Here is a 14,937-nt window from a genome sequence, read left to right as displayed (position 1 = left end):
AATGTTAAACTTTTGGTGGATCCAACTCATCAAATGTGGTATCACTACTTTCTTAAACATTATTGATCACCAAAGAACAACAATGTGATTTAGACCAGAGGAAGCATGATTAGGACCTTTCCTCCACTAACCTGCCGATCGTTGTTTCCTCGGAACGCTATCCACCAGGCCTAATATCCTGACCTGTAAGTCTCCCCTCATCGATTGCCACTTCCTCAAATCTGGCATTGCTCCACACTGCCACATCCTCTCCCAAGTCTGTGCCTAACAACCCGTAACAGAGCCATGGCTAATTCCTTGTAAAAACTCTCTGGGAAGTAGCAATAACAGCTGTATGCTAATAGGTAGCACATGGTACATGCCCTGGATGGTGACCGTTGACATGGAGTACAGCTGCACAGGTACAAATGTTTCTCTCTCTCTCTCTCTCTCTCTCTCTCTCTCTCTCTCTCTCTCTCTCTCACACACACACACACACACACACACACACACACACACACACACACACACACACACACACGTCTCTGCTTGGAGGCTTTCTCACTTGGTTGAGACGAGTCAGTGGGTCTTGGTATGCCTCAGTGTTGGTGGATTAGCTGCCTAATCAAATCTTGAGTTCTCCTTGCAAAGGCCCTGCAGCTGAAGCCTAAAGAGGGAAGGAGAAAGGAGGAAAGAAGGAAAGAAAGATGAAGGAAAGCAAACCATCCTTGTTTTCCAGGCATCCCTGTCTCTGTTCTCAGTTCATGTTTGTGTTCATTAGGTATAATAGTGATCCTAGAAAAACAGATCACTGATCTTGACTAAATAAACCTGCCCATACATTCCTGGCATTAGACTCTCATTAAAGCCCCCAACCCTGTCCCCAGCCCATTCAGTTTCTTAGCCGCAGGAGATGGATTGTTGCAAGGCGACTGTTTTCTCTAAGCAGGGAGGCATCCTGCCATGAGGCTCTGCCACAGAGGTGCTGCTGTAGGCCAGCTGGGATACGTACATCTTCTCTGAGCCTTGAATCTTAGCTTGCACCACTTCTAGTCAAACCCATTCTGCTAGCATGCATACACAAACCTAAGTCCATGCACGATGGCGGAAACAGCCGGCCATGATAATTGGCACTTTCATCACTGTCAATATTAGTCTTGCTGAGGGGGGCTAATGTAGGTGAAAGTTGTTTTTTCATGTGCAAATCGTAAAAAGACAAAGTTTGAGGCAGTGAGGGAAAGAGAAAGAGAGGGGAGTTTTAGAGAGCCTGATTTATATTCCCACCCTAGAAATGGATCATTTCAGCTATAATTAAGAGTGATACAGTTACTATCGCACAGAGACGCCATTCAAAGGCAGCAGCCATCTGCTTATGTTTTACACCCACATCCCTGTGATTTACACTGAGGCTGGCTGGTATGGTATCAAGTGCCCTGGAAGACAGATGGATACAGAAAGAGAGCAATTTTTTTTTTTTGAAGGCCACATGCTGCTTATGGTTTGAGACACAATGTCCAAAAAGTGCCTCCGTGCCTCAGTATGTTGCAATCCCTCCCTCTAAACAAAGATGCTTGAGCTAATTTATTACTGGCCCAGTGTTCCAGATGAAACTAGTAGGAGCGTGCCAGGCAATTTGAAGCCCTGTGAGCAACTTGTTCCAAAATACAAGAGTAGTGGTTTGTGAAGCACATGCCGATGCTGATGTCTCAACAGGTAAAGGACAACAGTCGGGAGTCCCTGAGGGTAACAGAGGCACTGCTTTCTGATGCCTTTTTGTTCCGGGCATTTGCACTGCCAATAGGAATGCTAACATAAAAGTAATAGCCCACTGGTGTTTTATTTGAATAGAGCACCAAGTGCTGCTTGAATTTTACTTTAAAAGGTAAAATTTGTCCACTTGTAGCAGCACATACAGTACCTCAAAAGGCAGGTTCTATCACTTGTTGGATGTTTCCTAGTAAGTGTTTCAGTGGCATCTCACAGCCATGAAATCTTTAAAAATGGTTGGTTGTAATCCTAGTTCAGTGATAAACTCCTGTCCAGGTTGTCTCACTTGGCTTGTGCTGCTAAAATGTCTGCCAAAATGCACTGGCCAGCAATAGAGGAAGCAGTAGCAGAATATTTTCCATTGTTTGGTGTGGAATTGTTTGGCTGACCTCGTTCTGCACTGGAACTGAAGGCAGCTCGACGGCGGTGGAGGTGGTAGGAGAAAAGAGTGACAGCGAGTGAACAGAGAAAACAAGTAAATATTGACGAGGCTCTTCCTGAGCAGATAAAGCTAAAGTTGGAAATAGGATTTGCCACTGCAGATGTACCACTGTTTCCCTTTTGAAACAAAAAGCCATAACGGGTAGTTGGGATGTTACATTAGAGGTTTAAAGTCATCATTTTTTTGTTAACGAATGGGCTTTCCCATCTGGTACTTTTCTGATAAGTAAGGGAACTGATTCGGTTTTGTTTTAAAATAACTCAACCAGACTGAAAAGTACTATGCTGCCCTTCCCTGGTTTCAAGTTTGTTCCATCAGTAGACACACCCAGTGATGCCACCATATACTGTTAGATCAGCCCATTAATGCTTCAGGTTATCCTCTTTTGCATGCAAAGCTGTTATTTTCATATTTGTCTTTGGAAACTGTGATGCAAACAGTTGTATATGCATGCTGCACCGTGGACCGTAAACTTGAACAGAGGACAAGCATTAATTTCTGAGATGAGCTGACCAAGTTTTCATATTGAAAATGGCCTGTGATGGTAGGCAGGTCTGGCTATGAGCCAGAGAGAATTCTACTTGAAGGGGTTCTTAAATGGGGGAGGTCCGATGCACATCACAAATGTACCAGTGCAATTCGATTCAATATATTTTGAGATAAATTAGCCTGTCTTCCCTATGAGGGAAGATGATAGACGTACCACAGTTGCATCACCCACTGGTTAGTGACATCTCAGTGTGAAGTCCACCTTTTATATTTGGTCTATGCTGCCAATGCACACCAAATAATACCTCAGCTGAAACACTTCTATGCATTCAATATACACAGTGTTCTATTTAAGCTACTTCAACAGCTGCCTACATCAGTGCTAGCTACTTATTCATTACTGCTTCTGACTCAACCAGTGTCCGTGTCCGGTTCTGTTCTGTGTTTGGGTCTCGCTGAAGCTTTCCACCCCTGATTTTCCAAGTATGAAAATGAAAAGGCGGCATGGTTCCAATCAGAGCCGTGCCACCAGATATACGAGTTACTGCAGATGAACATAAACTTCTTTTGACTACAGTGGTACAATACTACTCCAAAGACTCCAAAGGTAATCAGGGGAGAAAGAAAGTAATCACTCTAACTAACATGCATCAAAAGCTATTTAAGTTTTCTCCAAAAAAGTCCTTTTTGCTTTTCTCCAAATCATAAGGTTAGGATCCAGAGATAGGGTTGGGCTTGTCACCGATGATGACATAGACCTCAGTATTCATAACTAATAAGAAAATGCTATTTGTGACCATCACAAAGATGACCCAAATAGGCATCCTCAAAGTTTCAGAGAAGGCTGGACAATTGCAGCAGCCATTGTATGTGTTAGTTTCAGTTTCAGTTGGTTTAGATCAAACATGATTGGAAAAATGATTTTCTCCCAGATAGATATAAAAATATCAAACTCCATTAGTCACATAAACTGAAAGGACAGGATGACATTTGGCATTAAAACACTATGAAAACCTTGTGTGAGTGCACCTGGTCCTGTCTCCAGCCTTCACCTCTCCTCACCTCGTCAGCTGAATTTGCCGAGCTTCCCCATCAATGATTCCATAAGCGCCGTGTTTGATGGATTGACCTTTTGCCACGCCAAATACTTTCACTGTAAGCGTAATTAAAATAATGAACGGATTTCTGACACAGGCATGCTTCATGGTGAGAACAGTGATGCTTTGCCGGTGCATTTCACTTTGGAGGTGACAAAGACAAAGGAGAGCACGGTGTCCCCGTGAGAGCGAAGTCGTGATAGATTCCGACTATTTGTCTTTGGGATGGGGGCTCTGTGTTGAGTGTGTGTTGATTGGTGATGAACTTGGAAATTTTCCGATGTATTTCTACAGTATGTGTATATGTGCCTAAGCACCTGTCTGTTATTTCTTCGAACACATTAATGTGGTTGTTGTTAATGTAGTTAGTTAATGTGATGGCAGAATTGAAGAAATGAATCATAATTACTAGTGCAGACATTGAAAAATCCACTTTTAGGAACCACCGTCTCTTGAATCCCTGCTGTTTGACACTGATAGGTATTGAATATTTGCGTGCACTGTGAGTGTGCATGTGAGTGTGTGTGTGTATGTGTGTGTTATGGTGGGGGAGAACTAGAGAGCTGTTGTTTCTGGCAGAGTCCAAACAAGCATGACGACAGCGCATTAAAAAGGAGCCTGTCCAACTCTACTTCTATCCTGCCGTCGTGAAGGCAGCTCTGTCTGGCTGAGACACCTGGAGGCCCTGATGGATGGCCCCAGTTATGCATTAGAAAATAAAATGTGTAAATTTATTTTGTAGCTGTCTGCATCTGGCTAACGAGGTCAGCTACGGCAGCCAAGAAAACGAGACAAGGCCTGGATCTAACAGGCATGTTATTTTGTGTACAGCACGATGATTGTAACACTTTAATGTGGCTGCTGTGCACACAGCAATGATCCAGATCCAGAATTGCCTAATACTTTGCTGTTTTTTGGATGCAATAATGCAGCCCCCCCCCACAAAGACAGTATGTGGTTTTAGTTTGTTTAAAATCTGCTCGGAACAAAATAAGCAAATTAAGTCATGAAGCACAGAAGCCAGACTCACCTTTACATGTGGTTTTGCCAGTAATTTTAGAAGCGCTTTGATATCCCCTCTGGCCGATTTCCCTCCCAGCTCATCAGACACCTGAAAAAAGGAAAGAATATAGTTTTCACACAAATGCATTCAGGGTATTAAACATGTTTCTCTTTTTAAGGAGGGCATGTGAACATTAAAGATGTTATAAAAGTAATAGAAATACCTTCTCTAAAGAAGATAAGTTGGTCTTCTATTTGTATCGTGTTGTATAAAGTGTGATTCTCTGAAAATCATTTGGAGTTTGTAGTTAAGATAAGCTTTTATGATGGGATCAGGAGAGAAAGGTTTAGAACAGCAGACTATTCCCTCAAGTTTTGTAAAAAGTGCAGCTGGATACTCAAGGGCACCGTCTGTGGTTGTAGGTTTAGGTGGCCCTGTGCAACAGACAGGAAACGTTGTATTGTCCTAAAATAGGTACATCACAGAGGGAGGCAAGGTCATACTTTTTCATGTGGCCTAGAACTCCCAATTATTGGCACCTGCCTTTTGATTAAATGTACTATTCTGCCAGATCATTTTTCAATGAAAATCTCAGGAACTAAAGAAAACAGTCGGTTAAACCTGGAAACAATGAAAGCTCTGAGAGCATCACTGATCAGTGGGACTGAGCTGGACTACATTATGATGAATGACTGTTAGCTCTGAGACGAGTGACTCTGCTTCTAAAGCCCAGGCCACGCTCCTCCGTCTGTGCTCTGATTTATGGAAGATCCTCCTGGATGTGGTTGAAGTGTGGAGAGGAGCGGCGAGCCATCCCACACAAAGATCTGTCTGTGCTGAACTGGGATCAGGAGCTACTAAACAAAGAGAGGCAGAAGCAGTCACAGGCAGGGGTTTCTGCATATGAGTGTAAGTAGAAGGCAAAGCTAGCTGTGAGCCGTAATGACACACATGCACAATCATCAGAATCAGATCAGATGAATGAAGACTGAAACCTTAAAGTGAAAAGCAAGCAAAGCTGGTCTAAAATAATATGAAGAGAGCTCATGAAACAGGGGTCAAATGTTTGAGCAGTATATGTAATGGACTCTTACCTAATACTGGATCTCATTACATCTGTACTGAAACAGACATGAGGGTTAAAGTGCTGCTACTACTTCTGCCTTATTTGTATCTTTCAAATCTGTTCATTTAAGAAATGGGGCCCCATCTCTCATTCCATATGTGAGAGTTCTCTCTGGTTGTTCCTGCTCAAGAGGTTTTTTGGGGAGTTTGGGAGTATTTAATCCAACAGCACAAAAGTGTGATGGCTGCAACTAACCTGACCTGACCTGACAATGTAAGGAAAACTGTTACCGAAGAGTAAATGATAGAAACAGATGGAAAGCTAAAACACAGAATAATGCTACAAGCTGACTGATCCTTGTGTGTTAAGAGATTTATCATGAAGCAGGATCAAAGTGTTAAGAAACATGTTGATCATTTTGGTGTCTTTGCTGCCATCGCATACAGATAACATGAGCATGGAAATCTCCTGAAAAAGCAGTAACTCCTTCATGTGTGGCGCTTCGTGAGATGATGATAGAGTTTGGAAAAACCCAGAGTTTATTTAACTAAAGCTCCCTGTAGTGTGGGTAGAAGGAAACAGAGGTGAGGCAGAGGTAAAGGCAGGGGGCCGAGGGTTAGGCTGGGGTTAGGGAGGATGCTATGTCACTTTATCCGAATACAGGAACATGTGCTTTTAGCTAAGGGGGCGTTGGGGTCTTTTCATTATTTCCATTAGTTTTGATCTACCCTCAAGGGTCCAAGAAATGTCAAGAATGAATAGCCATAGTGGTCAAGGTTATTCTTGCTGAAACTCACTCAACCCTGCGTTACCTCATTTTATCAAATATGCAAAATTTAAAAAGAAAAGAAAAATAAACATGTGAATAGAATATGTGGAGAAAAGAGACTAAAGCTAGGAAAAGAGACTGAGGGAGAGAAGAAAACCTAGAGAGATAGTGGGGGGGGGGTGCGTACCATCTGTCATCTCATCTCCACACTGATTCACGTGAGTGAGGCATTAAAAAGTCAGGGACCTTTACATTTCCAGTTCACAGTATTGCCATATTAAAGCTGCTTGTCCCATAATTCAGCATGAACAGCAGAATGGACATGTTTGACAACACACACCTCTGTTTACCTTTATGCTTCCTGCTGGAATCACGTTTTCCACCCTCAGACCTTCACACAGAGCGAGGCAGGGGGCAAGCAATAATGCTGCTGTCCTCAGAGACTGCGTGCACTTCATTTGTTAAATGTCAAGGCAAACACTGTGGTGTTTAGATGTTTGATCCCAGCAACTTTCCCATTACGCAGAATGGCTAAAGGTTTACTACTTTGATACATAACTGCTTTCAGATATCTTTTATTAAAATTTATTGAAACTACTACCCATTTATTTTGAAAACCTGATCTCTGCCAGGCTGCGTCATCCATTTCATATGATGAATAAAATGCACATTGGCTGTATTTATTCTGTAACTGATCAATAATACACTGGCTGACTTACAATAAGCATTTAACACAAAGTCAATGCAGAATTTTGATTAGATTTTACACAGTCATGCACCGAGATGTTTTCCTATTATTATATTTTATGGGTTTCAATAAACATTTTAAAGTCTCACGGTCTAAATATTGGCTTTCACGCTCTCAGAAAAATAAAATCAAAAAGGAAAATATTAATATCTAATTCTTTCTCATGCAAATAATCAAATTTAAAGAGACTCTAAATGGGAATAAAAAAGTTTCTAATGATGTATTCAACAGAAATGTACTATTAATGGAGTCATTTTGAAAGTATGTCAAGTATTTCAGTGGAACTAAACAGAACTGGGTAAAGTTTTGCATTTTAACCAAGAATAATGAAGACACAATATTAATGCAACACAAGAACTCTGCTTTAGCTGGTTGCACACAAGGACCCAGTACATTCAAATCCTCTAATGCTGCTGACTGTCTTGGCACTTTACTGCAACCATTTGCACTACTGTCCATGGACATCTCACAAGCTGTTCTATTTATTTATTTATTTATATTATTTAAATCTATACTATATGTCCCTGTACATCTTGTTACTATATCTGCACTACTCCCACTATTGAACATAGGTTTGATATTTATATATATATATATATTCCCTCGAGTGTCCTTGTATCTTTTAACTTTCTTAATTCTTCTTTTTATACAAAGGTGAGAGAGAAACTGTATTTTGATTCTCCTGTATGTCCTGTACATATAAAAAATTGACAATCAAATCTTTGTATTTCAAATATTCTGCCGTTGGGTCCTGGCATTCATAGGGATTTTACTTTGGCACATACCATGCTGCTGTTAAAATGACCTCCAAACTCCTCAGTTCACAATCTGATCAAGCGTCTGCGGGATGCACCGCAACAAGTCCAGTCCATGAAACCCCCATGGTTCCGCGTCCAACATCCACGTGGCAGACACCACAGGACAACCCCAGAGATCCTGTGTGCACACCTTGAGGTGTCACAGCTGTTTTCCAACATGATGAGAACCTATAATACTGAACAGAGAGTTTCAGTAAAGGAACAAAAGGTGAAAAATATGTCAGATAGTTGGCCTCACAATATATTTGACTTTAGATATTACTGATTATTTTAATAAGTATTTTCTCACTTGAATGAATACCTGTTTAGCATATCTATCCGTCACTGCACACAACTTTCTGATATGCAAGTTAAGCTTTTCACCAGACAGCAACAGAAAGTGTTTGACATTCTTGATACATGATAATCTCTTCAGCTCTGCATGTGCACTATTATCATCAGGAAATATTACTTAAGTCTAGTTTTCTGGCAAATAAAGTTCAATAATTATATCAAAGTGTTGAGTCTTTTATTTTTTGCATTTGTTTGAATGAACAGTGCAGTGAGGTCACAGACAGGTAGATAAATACTACTAAGAGATATTCATTTCCTCCATGATTTATGTGTTGACAGTGGAAACATTACCTAGTTAACCTATAAAAAACCCCTAATGACTAGAGTAATGTTACTGGCTAGCATACAATATTAATTACCGCTGGTCTCAAAGTGTGTTTTCACCTAAAAGATACTGGACCAAACGCTGCACAGTGAAAACTAATGTGAAGAGCCACTTGTCACTGATGAACCCCTTTGTCTCTGTTTGTATTTTTCCTATCTGAGCTGTAGGAATAAACTGCAGACCAGTGCTCTCTGATGGCACCCAGTGGTTTTTCCAAGTAACAGCAGCATGGGTATAAAGATGTTGGGAAGCTGGCCAGAAGATGAAAAGGCTCCAAAGAGGAGAAGGATTTGAGTCAGTCACCACAACCATCCAGTCTCTGGTCTAGATCAGTGGGCATCACTTGAACTACGGGCTGGCATTACTGCTGATGTGGTGCATCTAGCTTTCTTAACACTGATAGTCTTATCGGATCGACAGATTGGAACATACATATGTGAGGCTGATTTGCCCTTTTTCATCAATGTAAAGTGACTTTTTTTTTTACATTCCATAATAAGGCAAAAGTGCTTCTATTTCAGTTCTGATGAGGGCTTGAGAAAGACTGTGTGTGCAGTTGTGATTGTGTCTGTGCATCTTCATAAAAGAGTGTGTGCAGTCACTAACTGACATGTCTTTATATGCATGTAATACAGCACCTCTTCCCAGAGGCCAGTATTGATCATGTTTCAGGCGGCATTGGCCATGCTGCTTTCACTTGAGCGGTGGCAGTCACCTGCTGGGAGATCTAGACAGTGCGGCCGGGGCCAGACGGGGGTTGAAGTGTCATTTTATGTTAGCCAATAAATTAAGCCTCCATTAACCGAAACCCAAGCCTGAAATGAATTTCATCTAACTGTAGATCTCTCCCCTTGCACTTGAGTCCTCAGCCACCACTTCAATAGTGTTCATTTGGAGCGGTGACATGGGTGAAAAACAATCTGCTTTAAAAATATACCTAAACGTTCCGGGTTGAGTCGAGGAAGGGAGACTCGGGATTGCGGTGTGCTATGAGATGCTTTGATACAGCGTCTCTGGGCTTTACCCCGATACCTGATAATCCCTGGGAGATGATTCTCGGGGCATTTACCAGGAAGCATAAATGTGAAAGTCTGTAATTTGACAAAAAGAATGAGAAAGAAAATCTGTAAGGAAGATGTTGAGATGATGAAAGTTGGGGGTCTTTTTAACCATCTGTGGACTCTTGCCACACCCTGGGGAGGCAGAGGCAACACTTAGGAAAGAGAAAGATAAGTGATCCTTCTTTTCTGTTTTTAGGATTTTTGGATGTGCTGGAATTCTTGTTCTGGTGTTATCTAGTTAGCGGTGTCCTTTGCCAGTACTAACGGCAGAGTAGAACAAACAAGCAGAAGGAAAAGGAGCTAAAAAAAATATTTTTCAGAATGTTATAGATTTAGACTCAACCATTCTGGTTCGGTTAAGGTTCTGGGGTGGTTTGGGACTTCTGTCATCTCTACTAGTGTGTGTGAACTCTCCAGGATGAAAACTTTTGACTCCTCCAATGATACTTGTGGCCCGTAAAGGCCAGAAAAACCACTCTGGACCACATGATGGCCTTTCTGTCGTGACAGACTGAGGACACTTTGGGCTCTGCCCTCCTTGGTCTTTTCCCCAAATGACTGCAAGAGTTTCAGCCCCTCTTTTTCTCGTCTTTCCTTTGACTCAGTACTAATTAAGATGATGTATGGCTGCGGGCTCTTTAGAAGGGGTGGAATAGATGGAGGCACTTTGATTACAATAAACAGAGCTGGAGACATCAAACAAAACCACACGCTAGTAAAAGTGCTTTTCCTCCTCTCAGCTCACCATGCCAGCCTGGCTCTGGGGTTTACCCAGGTGTGTGTGTGTGTGTGTGTGTGTGTGTGTGTGTGTGTGTGTGTGTGTGTGTGTGTGTGTCTGTGTGTGTGTGTGTGTGTGTGCGTGTCTGTGTGTCTGTGTGTGTGTTTCTGAGCAGGGAACTTGCGGGCCTAGGTTCACATATGGCTTTCAATAAATACTGCAGATGAACAATACAGTAACAAATGTCAGGACATTTGGTTAATAAATCAAGCTGAATATCTTTTGCAACTCTTGTCGAGCTGAAAGTCCAGTGGAAGAAAGCCTCATCAGTGCTCCTGTTGGTACTGTTATTATTCATTTACTGACAGATATGACTCCTAACAGGTTAGCTAATGAAGAGGGGTTGGACGCAATAGGTGACAGTGTTATGACACTTCCTCTCACTAGAAATGATCTGTCATAGCACACCCATCAATCCTCAGATTGCCTGTGACTGAGTCCTTCTATCCAGTCTCAGCCCAAAGGAAATGCAGTCTGTCTTCAACGAGCTGGATTTCCGATTGCTGGTGTATGGCTAGATCAGGGTAGGCAGCGAGTGCAGAGTGGGCACAGGCTAGTGGTCGTGTAACAATGACTAGAAAACCAAACTGAGCATGAGATGGTGCAAAATCGTAAAAGGTAAAAGAGGATAAACACTCTGAAGCTACTGTACACTTTCATGTAGGGTGTTGAATCCAGGGTTATCCAGTTGGGAGTTAGGTTTGGTCTACCAGGTGTTTTTGACCTTAAAGCTCTTGTCACAAGGGCAACTGTGGACTCCTGCCATTGCGTACCTCCACCAACAGTTGTCTACAGGTGCATATAGAGGAAACAAAATGCCCACGTGGAAGCAGGCACGCCCACCTTAGGACACTTCCAGAGAGGTAGCTACAAGGAGCCATGGAGTGTCAAAGCCTACATCCAACCACTACTTTGGTCATAAGTGGACAGGTACAGAGATCCCTGGTGAAAAAGGCAGCTGCAGGCTTGCAAGGTTTAACTAGAGAAACCTTACAACTTTTAATATACACTATATTGCCAAAAGTATTCATTTATCCATCCAAATCATTGAATTCAGGTGTTCCTATCACTTCCATGGCCCCAGGTGTATAAACTTAAGCTCCTAGGCATGCAAACTGCTTCTACAATCAAGAATGGGTCGCTCTCAGGAGCTCAGTGAATTCCAGTGTGGTACTATGACAGAACACCACCTGTGCAGCAAGTCCAGTTTTAAAATTTCCTCGTTACTAAATATTCCACAGTCAACTGTTAGTGATATTATAACAAAGTGGAAGTGATTAGGAACAATGCAGGGTGCTGGAAAGGAGGGTCCATCCATTAGTCGAACCTCAAATTCAAGAGGAATGTGGGGTTTTTTCCTGGTCGAGCATATTTGAGTGTGCATGGGAATTTGCCCGACCATTCTAATTCAAATTTTGTTTTGTGGACTTGAATAAGGCATTCGACTGCGTCCCTTGGGGTATCCTGTGGGAGGTGCTGCGGGACTATGGGGTGTCTGGCCCATTGTTGCGGGCCATTCAATCCCTGTACAATCACAGTGAGATCTTGGTCCATATTGCCGGTCATAAGTTGGACTAATTTCCTGTGGGTGTTGGACTTCGCCAGGGCTGCCCTTTGTCAAAGATTCTGTTCATATTTTTTTTATGGACAGAATTTCTAGGCATAGCCAAGTGGTGGAAGGCTTCCACCTTGGTGGCCTCAGAATCTCATTTCTGCTTTTTGCAGATGATGTGGTCATGTTGGCTTGATCAGGCAGTGGCCTCCTGCTGCCCCCCATGACCCTCCCCAGGATAAGCAGAAGAAAATGGATGGATGGATGGATGGATGGATAGATGGATGGATGCTTCTGGAAGAATGGACAAAATTTTCCATAAACACATTCCTAAACCTTTTGGAAAGCCTTCCCAGAAAAATTGATGCTGTTATAGATGCAAAAGGGGGGTCGACATCTTAATAAACCCTATGGATTAAAACAGGAATGTCACTCAAATTCATATGCGTGTTACAGCAAATAAGCAAATACTTTTGGCAATATGCTGCATCTAGACAGACATTGTTTCCCAGAGGTTCTCATTCTGTTATGTTATGACTTATAACTCAAGACAAGACAAAATTAATGGAAAAAAATTTTTTTCCTTATGTTTATAGTCACTGAAAGCCAAAAAATGTCATTTTATATTAAAAGCCCTAGTTATAAGCAGCCCTTATTATAAACATAATATGACAAGAAAGCAAAAGATATGTTTGTGTAGACAGGTAAGAAATTAAAGTTTTTAAGAGTTTTCCATACAGGATGGGATGAAAGCAATCTCAGTCATGTGCAGCATATCAATCCCAGTGAGCAGGAGATAAAGACAATCAACAGTATCATTATAAAAAAAAAAAAAACACAAAGAATATAGTTTAGAAGGCTGAACTGTCATAACGGGCAGGGTGAATGGGCAGAGTTGGACCCAAATGCAGGACTCTGTAGGCGTAGGTCAACTTTAAAGTCTTTATTGTGAAATCACAAAACAGGAATACCAAAATCCTCTTTGACGTAAGGCATGGAACATAATTCAAGACAAGACATGGGCACATGACACACCACCATGACGAAACAACGACACGACCACAAACAGGGGAAACACAGGACTTAAATACAGTACAAGAGGGCTGAAGAGGGAAGAGAAAACAGCTGGGAACACAGGTGAATCAAATCACACTAATGTCCAAGGGGACGTAAACAAACAGAACATAACACACAGGGACCAGAAGACTATCACAATAAAACAGGAAGTGAAAACAAGACAAAAACGCAGACTTGACATAAAAGCAGGCATGCACACGGAACAAAAACATGACCTTCCATGAGACACAAGATGAGGATCTAAGACATGAGAAACCAAGATACAGACTGAACACTAAACACTGGGAAACTAGAAATCAACACATAACCAGGAACAGAAACACAAGAAGCTCTTAGGAAATGTGATTCAAAAATAAATCATAAACAAAAATGCTGGGTCAAAGCACCCAGGATCATGACATGAACATTGTGTCAGTAGCTAATATTTGTTTACTGTATCACACAAATTATGCACAAAGTAGTAACAGTATGAAGACTTTAATACAGGCTATTTTATAATGGATTCATAATGATTTTTTGTTTGTTTGTTTCAGCACAAAGGGGAAAATAACAAAAATAAAATAAAACTTTAAACACCAGTATTATTATTGGACCAGAAATTGATCAGGTGCAGCATGGAGAGGTCAATGAATTCAAACCTTTTTTCAAAAATACTTACTTCACGTGCCGGAGCTGCAGCTCCTTCCAGGATGGGGACGGGTTTGCTCTCTTCATAGTGCTGCAGCCGTTCATGGATCTGAAAGGACAGATTGTGTTCATTAGCAAGGGACAGAGAAAGGAAAGCAGTGAACATGTGTGTGAGCACATATGTAAGGAAAGTAGGCAAGTGCATATTTCCAAACGTACATATAAGAAAACATGTACAATCTCCATCAGCACCATCTTGTACATACCCACATAGATGAAACCAGCAATCACACCCTTAAATACCAAAAGCACACACAAAGCTCTTTCACCCCCTCACCCTTCTAAGTATTTCAGTTAGCTTAGCCACTGTACAAACAATCCAGTTTTCCACCATGCATTCGATATGCCCCAGTGACCCAGTGATGATTCCAAATCATTTCAACAGTCCAGTGAAATTGGCTAAACATTTCCTTATCAGCCTCAGCGCTGCAACTGCAGTGTTGAGAGACAAAGCTGCATCTCTGGAGAGTTACTAAAATGGAAAGTAAGCCCGACTCGTGTGTTCATTTTTACTCATTTACACACGCAAAACCTCTTCATCACTGAAAACCTGATATGTGCAGCAGAGATGGAATAATTTATATACACACAGAGCACACGTTCGCGCCCACGCACGTGTCGTCAAAGGCACAGTTGCACACTTGTGCTCCAGCCTACGCACACACACACACACACACACACACACACACACACACACACACACACACACACACACACACACACACACACACACACAAAAAAAAAAAAAGACTACAGATCTCCCATTTGTGATTTAAGACCAGCTGCACAGGAATGCGTTGACAGCCTACAGGCTGCTGTCAGGTCCCATCAGAGAACAGACAGGGACAGCTATCCTCCCTGCAGCCACTCCTGAATCTCTCCTTCCTCAGGCCCAGCATGGTGAAGGCAAGCTGAGGCATGGGTCTGACTGATAGCTGGGCCCCGG

General features: G+C 41.9%; 1 pseudogene; it reads right to left on the bottom strand.

Annotated features, from left to right (window-relative positions):
• LOC115799911 (MAGUK p55 subfamily member 7-like) overlaps positions 1-14,186 on the bottom strand; it is a 114,654-nt pseudogene extending 100,468 nt beyond the window's left edge.
• Positions 14,187-14,937: the final 751 nt, after the last annotated feature.

The sequence above is a fragment of the Archocentrus centrarchus genome, chromosome 20, assembly GCF_007364275.1.
Source record: "Archocentrus centrarchus isolate MPI-CPG fArcCen1 chromosome 20, fArcCen1, whole genome shotgun sequence".
NCBI lineage: Eukaryota > Metazoa > Chordata > Actinopteri > Cichliformes > Cichlidae > Archocentrus > Archocentrus centrarchus.
Note: the sequence above shows the minus strand (reverse complement) of the source record. Positions and strands in the feature narration are given on the sequence as shown.